Source organism: Hevea brasiliensis, chromosome 17, assembly GCF_030052815.1.
Source record: "Hevea brasiliensis isolate MT/VB/25A 57/8 chromosome 17, ASM3005281v1, whole genome shotgun sequence".
Taxonomy (NCBI): domain Eukaryota; kingdom Viridiplantae; phylum Streptophyta; class Magnoliopsida; order Malpighiales; family Euphorbiaceae; genus Hevea; species Hevea brasiliensis.
In genome coordinates, this window is record NC_079509.1 from 20,333,775 (window position 1) to 20,342,788 (window position 9,014).

The window sequence follows — 9,014 nt, forward strand, 5'->3', positions numbered from 1 at the left end:
TTATTTTTTTTTAACTATCGCATTTAATTTTCAAAGTTTTATACTTACCTTTTCAAACCTTGTATTTATATTTAAATCATTTTTTTATTCAATTACGACAAAGTTACATATAGTAAAATTAATTCTCATAATTGTTTTAACATAATTTATATAATATATTATGTACCAAGTGCACCTATAAAATCATAATCAATGAGATAATCAAAATTATTTTTCAAAACAAAAAAATATCAATAAAGAGTTAAAATCGAAATAGACTATATTGAATTAATTGTTAATCTAATTTTAATTTTATTTGATTTAATGGAGGATCTAATATATTTCTTTAAAATATCATCATATTCCTATTAGTAAAATGAAAGCCAAGAACATTGCTCATTTATTCAATTTTTGGGATTTTAATATTTTTAATATATTATAAAAATATTTACTATAGAATAAAAAAAAAAAAATATACTAAAACAACCATCAGAGGTCCTCGTCTACATTACTGTTTTTGTCCAACTAGTCACATCATTGCAGCCAACTTATAAAACATCGTCCATGTTGGGTGTTCTTTTTTAATTTATTTTTGTCTGTTTTTGCCAACATTTAACATGAAAATAAAATAAAATAAAAATTTTCATGTATGAAAAAATAAGCTAAACAGTATTCAATTAAAAACAAACCATAGTCTTAAATTGGACTCTGCTTTTGTAGTTAAAGTATTTTTTTAAATATTTAAAAAATATTAAAATAAATGAATAAATTCTTAACTTTCTTCAGTATAAGAGAACTGCATTCTGCTATTAGCTCCACCTCTGATCCTCCCCCAACGAGCACTTATATATATGGAGGAAATTGAAAAAATGCTTGCAATAGTTCAGGAAAAACCAATTAATCCATTAATTAATTAGGTAAAAAAAGAATAATCTAACAATGTAGTTTTCCCTCATAATAATTCAAACAAATAATTCCAAATGGATGTACAAGATATGATCTTTATATTAAAGAAAAAAATTAACAGAGAGTTAAGAATAGAAAAGAGCAAGCAAGGTATAGTGAGAAAGTAGCTAAATTTATCCAAGTAGAATGTAGTGTAGAAAAATCTCCAACATGGACAATCACAATGATGATCACATATATATTGATATAAGCATGGGTTAATGTAGAACAAAGGAAGAACATAAGGATTGGGGGACCATAAACAACCCATACCTTTGCTTACCAATAACATAAAAAGGAGATCTTCATCACATGCTACCATGTGATGGGGATGGGGTATTTCCCACCCATTTTCTTTTAAATAAATTTAATTTATATTTATATTATGTAATTATAATTTTTTTTCTCCATTAATTTTTCTCAAATTAATTTTTTTTTTAATCCCTTTGCCAATCTGAACTGTTTTGGTATGTACCCCACTGCGCACTCACCAGTAAAGTATGCTTTTTGTGAGTAAAATGCGCTCTTGTGAGTGAAGTGAACCCTACTCACCCCTTCACTATAAAGCTGCTTGCAAGATTTATATATATTAGAGTGGTCCATGAGATTTTGTATGGGCATGCTCCATCTCTCTCTCTCTCTCTCTCACACACACACAAACGCACTATATTTTCAGTGCAAGAAAGAAAGGAAAAATAAAAGAAAGGGATGTGAGTGAGATCTGAGAAGAATTTGAAGGTCGTGTTGCTGATTCTTGCAAGTCCTGGTCATGCTATTCCACAGCTTTCTTGAACTTTCTTGTAATGCTTCTTTTAATCTCTCTATATATTGATAGGCAGCACCTTGGAAGCTCAAGAAAGCTGTGGGAGAACATGGCATTTCAGGATTTTCTTTTTTTTTTTTTTGGGTTTAGGTTTTTTTTCTTCTTTGGAGTCTGCTATTTCTTGGCTCTTTCCTGGAAAAAGATTAAGGATCTCTCTCCATTAGTTGATGAGAAGAATTGAAACTGCTTCCACCATCTGTCTTTCTGCATGAGTCAAGGTAATTCTCTGATTTCTCTTATAATTCAGACCCATTTTTGGATATACTTTTTTGTTTTTTCTCTTCCACACTTAGTTTTCACTTATTTTATGAGGTAATTCTTCAGAATTCTATGAAGAAAAGCTGAATTCTGATGTGGGTTTTCATCCTCCAACACTTTCATTCCCAAAAAAATCTTTCAATAATTCTGTGGTAGAGAGGGAAGAATTGAGTCTGAGAAGCACTTGTTTGTGTTCAAACATAGCCATGCAAATTGGAAAAAAGAAAAACAATTCAAACATAGCCATGGTGAAAAATTAAAAGGAAATGATGAAGAAATGGCTCTATAATTGAATGAAAAAAAAAAATATATATATATATATATATATATTTTTAAAAAGAGTGAGTGTTTTTGTGCAGAGAAGATTCCTTTCCTTTCCTTTTTATCGCCAATGATGATAGTTCTTCCTGTTGGCCTTTTGGTTTAGCTTCTAACACGATCTCCTACATTTCCGTGAAAAAGGTTGAACTTTGTCACTTTGTGACATCATTTTTTTAACCACTCTCCTTCAACCTGACATCAATTTCTTTTAATTAGTTGATTTTTTTTACCCTTCTCTCTCTCTCTCTCTCTCTCTCTCTCTCTCTCTCTCTCTCTCTCTCCGTGATTCTGTGCTATAGTCCTTTTTATTTTGGTGGGATCTCCACAGTGGTAGTTGAGGATATATATACAATATATAGAGCTATCATGTTATGTCATAATTGACATTTTCTAGCTGTCTAGCTGATGATCTAAACTGTCCAACCAGCACAATTATTCTTCTTTCTTTTCTTCCTTTTGATCTTTCTCAAAATTAACCCTGCATGATAGCATTCTAGTTAAGATAATTTCAAATAATAATTATAATATTTGAGCTAGAATTATTAATGGTTTGTCGAAGTTCCAAATTTTCCTTAATTTTTCTTTTCTTTCATAAACTCTACAAGAAGTTTATCTTTGTCATCCCATGGATTTGAAGTTTGGTTCAGTGTGTGTCATGGCAGTAACTTTCAGCATTTTCTTATGATTTCAAGAAAGTTATGATTAAACAAGAAATTGCAATCTATATAAATTCCCTTTACAATGGGATGTGCTAATTCTCTTTCCTCTGCATTTCTTTTTTGAAGATAATTAACCCCATTTATCCATCTGTCCTCTTCATTATAAGATTAATTACGTTACTTTCGCTGTTTACAAACTGTTTAAAAGCACATAATTTCACATTCATTTGAGTCTAATAAGCTATTTCATTAATTTTCAGTAGCTCTGTATTATATATGGTGCCAATTTTCTGTTACTGCTCTATGATCTTTCCTTGGCAGGTTGTAATGAAATGGGTATAAGCAATTAATGATATTAGGCAGCCAAAGAAATTAGAAAGTTAGTTGCATCACAAGCACTCCTATTGTGAACCATTTCAACTAATTTTCTTTAGCTTTTCTTTTTGGGTTTTTCTAAAGAATTCAACAATGATAGACTGTGGCAAATAGCTTTTGCAGACCTCATCATTGCAGGTCAAGTTAATACTTGGGCTAAAATGAGCAAATGCACTTTTCTTTTCTTTTCTAACCACAATAATTTGAAGTTTAGAGAGGTCCCGTGATGAAAGAAGGTGAATGACCAGACCAGACTGTAGTGTTTAAATGGATGATATGATGATTAAAGTTGGAGGAAGAAAAGTACCATTAGATAAAAATAATGTAGCTTTGTTTAGGGAATCTTTCCTTAATACAAGTGATGAAGTGAAAGCTCATGGGCTATTGTTTAGTCAAGGATATGTAACAATATATGCTGATGATGGGCAGGTCCACAAAAATTAAAAATGAAAATAAAATAGGTCAGACAGGGAAGCATGGCAGATCTGTACACAGTAATAGAGAGAATGAAGTGAGTGTAATTTGCTAATATTAGACCCTTAATGGCTATCCCACTTTCAGGATTGCCTCGTCTATTACCATCCAATGACAAAACACAAAATTCAAGTACACAAGAGCCCCTATTTGAAATTATTTTGTGCATTTTATATATACATATTTGATATATGTTTGCAATTCGCAAATATTGATCTTGCTTTTGAGGTTAAAAGTTGCAGCAAGCTTTTGTTTCCAAAAACAAGAAAAGAATCTCTGAAGTGCCGAGTGCTGACCCAGCTATTGGAGAATCGTCCAAATTTCTATAGTGGGATGGCATTGGCATGCAGGCTCTTTCAGCAGCCATACGCCATTCAATCAAGTCTCTTTCCTGTTTCTTTCACCCCCCACCCCCCCAAATTTCCTTCATTTTAACCTAAATCAATTTCACAACTTCTTCTTCTGCAATATATGTACTAAAAACACAGACAAAGTACTCGAGTAAATAACTTGCAGTATAAAATCATTACCATTTACATGCAGTGGAATTATATATATATATATATATATATATATATATATATATATATATATATATATCATCTTCTTATATATTATTCATCATGGTTATATTTGGGTGGGTGAAGATTAATATTAATCAACATTTATAATTTATAATTGACATGTTTTTCAAGAAAAACAAAGGAGAGATTAAGCTTCTTCATCAATTTCTTCATACAGATCATCAATTGACATTGAATTTGAAGTAATATTTATGTGTATGCTACTGGAATGCCAAAGATGTACATATATCGTAGTTGAATATCCAAATATCCTTGAGAACTATTTTAACATTATGTTTATATAGCCTGCAGATGAATTTCACTAGATTTCATTTGGATATTTGAGAATTGGCCATGAAAAATTATTTGACTATTATATTATGTTAATATTTTTCACTTTTCTTTTTTAAATAAAAATATCTAAATCCATCTTCAATTAGATGAAAAACTATTCAAGCATATGAATTCCATCAATTTTAATTAAATCAAATTCATAGTTTTAAAATTCATAATAAATTAATTGTGGTGATTGGTAGAATTTGGCTCAAGTATAAACAATTCCATAGCATAGAGATCATAAAATGCAAATAAATTTTTTTATGTATACCAAACATATAACAAGAGTGGATTTGTGAATGATTCCACAAAATTTTACACAGTTCATCCATATCAAATTAGAAGCTCTAAGCTTGAGTGCTTAAATTCATGATCAGTTAATCTTCCATTAACACTTGGCATTGCATTTAAGCCAAAACACAGACAGCATTCGACATATATGTCTTCGAGGGACCTGGCCGTTTCTGAGCCTATCATTCATCAACACTAAAGGGACTCTTAATTGCTCAAATGATAGCTAGCTGGGGAAAGAAATATCTTGCAACATTGGATAAAAAAACTATGGACAACTGAAAGGGAAATAGCAGAAGGAAGCAATCAAGCAATAATATTGCCGGTTCCATGTGGTGGGGAAAATGGATCAGTCACGTCGCTTTTGAGATGAAATATGAATATAATATGTATAATTTGTTCATAGCCACAAACTGAAAGGCTTGTGGTCTTTTATATGATGTGAGAGTACACACCAATGATAAATGGCAACTTAGTTGATCCTCAAAGGAATGTAATATCTGTACAAACAGAAACAACAATATCAACATTCATCATATGCGTTTTTACAGCTTTTCATGTTCATATGCTGGCCAATAGTTTCCGTTGTTTATAATTCAAACTGGGTATAAAAATTTATTTTCATGACAATAAAAGCTAGCTAGATGATCAATTGCCTGTTTGAAAACCTCTGTATTAATCCGTACATTAAATTAAACAAAGGAAAAGGCAAGTGAGGCATTAGAACACTTGTCTTCGTACAAATTCTATCCTTACCAGCTTCATCCCATTTGGTAAAAAACTATCTTTCTTGCCTTTACTCATAATGAGTCTGCAACATGCATAAAATATAGCTGGAACTAAGCTGTTGGGCACGTGTGTGAGCATGAGCTTAACATGAAAATAATACTTAAAAAAAAAGAGAATTTAGTAAATGCAATGCATGAGATGCAAAAGCCTCTTGATGATCAACTGGCTTTGCCTCACATAATAATTTATAAAACGAGAAAAATCAGTGTCAACTTTATACCTTTGATCTTCTCTCTAAGCAAAAGTGATAATTAAAGCTGATCAAGACTATAAAATAATTAACATGATTGCCAGATTAGATCAAATAATTTTAATCAATAAGACAAAGTTACAGCACTAACCCAATACCAAAGAGAAGTAAAATATAATATATATTTACATATCTAGGATCATTTTTTATCCATGCTTTTTTTGTCCATCACTGTTTTCATGATCACAAAGCACAAGAAAATCTAAGCTTTTTCCAACCCTAATATCTTTCTCCTTTAAAGGAAACCCATATAAATAATTAAATCAGACAAACTGATTACTGATCCCAACCTTTTGACTTGGATGAACGGTAGCAAATAAATCAGCCTCATATTAATCTAAAATTAAACATAAACACCTTTCTGATCCCACATTGGTTTCCTTTAATAGCGCAAGATTAGTGGAATTAATAAGCATGACTCTATAAAGTGAAGGCAACCATGTTAAACAACTAAAGCAGAATCCTAAAGAAGAGCAATGGATCGGCTATTAGGATACCTGTGTTCGATTAGTTGGCAACATAAATAAATGGAATTGACTAGTAGATAACAGAAGTGCAAATGCAATTATAGTATCTGTTTAAAAGAACAGAAGAGGTGACCTATTAATGGGGATGGATTCAGGAGTCAAGACCCTCGTGAGTGTCTCAAAATCCGGCTAATAGTTTCATCAAAAAGCACCAAGGTAATTATTATTCTTGCACTGTTTGATGAACAAACAATTTCATCAGAGATCAGTCTTTAAAATGTGTTATAAATTAGGCATACGCTTGCAATTTTCTGCATAGATATAATGAAGGGGAAAAATTAGGTTTGCCTTCAATAAATGGATATTTTGTCAAGTTCAGCTAATTATGGACTTCAAGTTTGGACATGCGATCTATCACTACTGGTACTAGAGCTAGCACAAAATTAAAAAGATGTAATTTTTTTTTTTCTCTACTACAAAAGAAAACCCTGACACGATTTTAAAACATGTTACCCCTAACAAGAAAAGACCATTTCTTCTTTTTTTAGATGATCTAGAAGACTTTTCTTTCCACTTTATTGTTCTTACTTCGTTTGTAAAAGGGAAAAAGAAAAACCCTAATTTACTTCTGAGAGCTTCCTCAGACATTATTTTTGTCCAAGCTGGTCTATTTACGGCTTCTTTTTTTTTTCTTTTTTTTTTTTTTTGCAAATCTGAATCTATATTTATGGGGCTTAGTTTTATGTTTATTCCGATCCCATTAACGGTTCACCCACCAATTTAACACTTGAATTAGGCTGTGGTCCATATATTCTAGTTAAAAGATTAATAATTGGCCCCTAAGAATGATTAATTTGGTAAGTTTGATCAGGATATATACACATTAACACCAAAGGGAATAGAAGAAACCGCAAACAGCTAACAGAATATAAATATGTGTGAACCTTAGAGGTATCTTTAGATACAAAATTATAGAAAAGGACTGAATTAACTATTACTGTATCAACCGATACGGTATGGATGCAGATCAAAGGTTCTATAAAAATTAATTTGAAATATAAATATATATAGTTACAAACTTATTTAGAGGTTGGAACCTCCAGCACATGGGGCACCATAAATCTTGTCTGCCAAAGGCTGGTCGAAAAATATCAAAAACACAAAGAACTAGAATGAACTAAAGACTAATTAAAAAACGAAAATGAACAAAAAAAAAAAAAGAAAAAGAAAACCTCAAACAATGATTCTTTCTTTTTATGTATAGACTACTTTTGAAGGCAGATCATTCTGTAAACGCATACTATGGAGATGCTTGCATATCAGAATGAAAAAATAAAATCCAAAGAACAAGAAGAGGAATCCGGAAGATTCATTGTGATATTCAAATTCAATATACCAGAAGAACCTCATAATATAAAATCATCAATCAAGAAACGTAAAATCAACAGATCCAACAAATAAAACAAACCAATTAGCCATATGGATAGATTATAAGAAATCTAAGAATCAATCAAATCAAATAAAGGGATTAGATCAAAGTATACCAAGAACAAAGGAAATGGAATCGGACAAAGAGCAGCTTCCTTGACCCTGTTAGTATCTTCCCACAGCTTTATTGAACCGCAACAAAACAAGAAGCAAGAAGCCGCTTAATTGGCCAGCCGTGGCATGCAACAACCACCAGTTCGTAGTAGAGATGCAGTTCAAGAAAGCTGTGGAAGAATACGAAGAGGGTCATTCATATAAGCATTACCATATGCATAGGACACGAAAACAAAGAGGCCTCCATCTAAAAAACCCTAGAAGGAAAAGAAAGAAAGAAAAAAAAGAAGGCAAGATTTGTGGGAGAGGAAGAGATAAGAGTTGGGATTTGCTGCGCATAGGCATAGGAAGGAGAAAGGCGAGGGTGGGGGTATTTATAGGAGGATGGAGAGTCTTTTTACAACCAATCCCAAGAAGAATATCGGGCCTAAGAGATTACTGAACTGAACCCCACCAGTATTTTTTTTTTTTTTTTTTTCTACTCCTGCCAATACTATAATACATTACAAAAGCTGCCTACGTTTGTTTGATCCCATTAACCCTAGCAACAAAGATATTAATAAAAAATTTTGCCCATCAATATTTGTGCGGCTCTGATGCAACCTGCCGGATCTGACGGTTCCGGTTACCTTAGTGGGGGCACACATATGGGTCCCACTCAGATCTGTCCATGCTTTGGAGGAAAAGTCTTACCCCACTCTTCTACTTGAGCGAGTGAGATTTACTGTACATCTTAGGGATCCGATCCGCTCAGGCTCACCTTGAACCGAAGTCGAGTAGAGTTTTTTTTTTTTTTTTTTTAGCGGACAGAAGGTCAAGTAATTACTATACCTATGTATTTACTCCCTCATGAGTTTTAATTTAATAATATTAAAATTATTTCTTAAATTATAATATTTTAAATTTAAATTTTAATAAAATTAATTGAAAAAAAAAAAAGAT

The 9,014-nt window shown here is 31.8% G+C and overlaps 2 long non-coding RNA genes across 3 annotated transcripts; one reads left to right on the forward strand and one right to left on the reverse strand.

Moving 5' to 3' along the window:
* Window positions 1–1,372: 1,372 nt before the first annotated feature.
* On the forward strand, window positions 1,373–4,372 carry LOC110641726 (uncharacterized). 2 transcript variants are annotated; one of them, XR_002492334.2, is made up of 2 exons: window positions 1,373–1,965; window positions 4,071–4,372. It is a non-coding gene; the product is annotated as an uncharacterized LOC110641726 (long non-coding RNA). The 2 variants fall into 2 exon arrangements; XR_002492335.2 differs by having other exon boundaries at window positions 4,077–4,372.
* Window positions 4,373–4,974: 602 nt separating this feature from the next.
* Window positions 4,975–8,507, reverse strand: LOC110641725 (uncharacterized). Its single transcript, XR_002492333.2, has 2 exons — window positions 8,075–8,507; window positions 4,975–5,524 (listed from the first exon to the last, which is right to left on the reverse strand). It is a non-coding gene; the product is annotated as an uncharacterized LOC110641725 (long non-coding RNA).
* Between the last annotated feature and the right edge of the window lie 507 nt (window positions 8,508–9,014).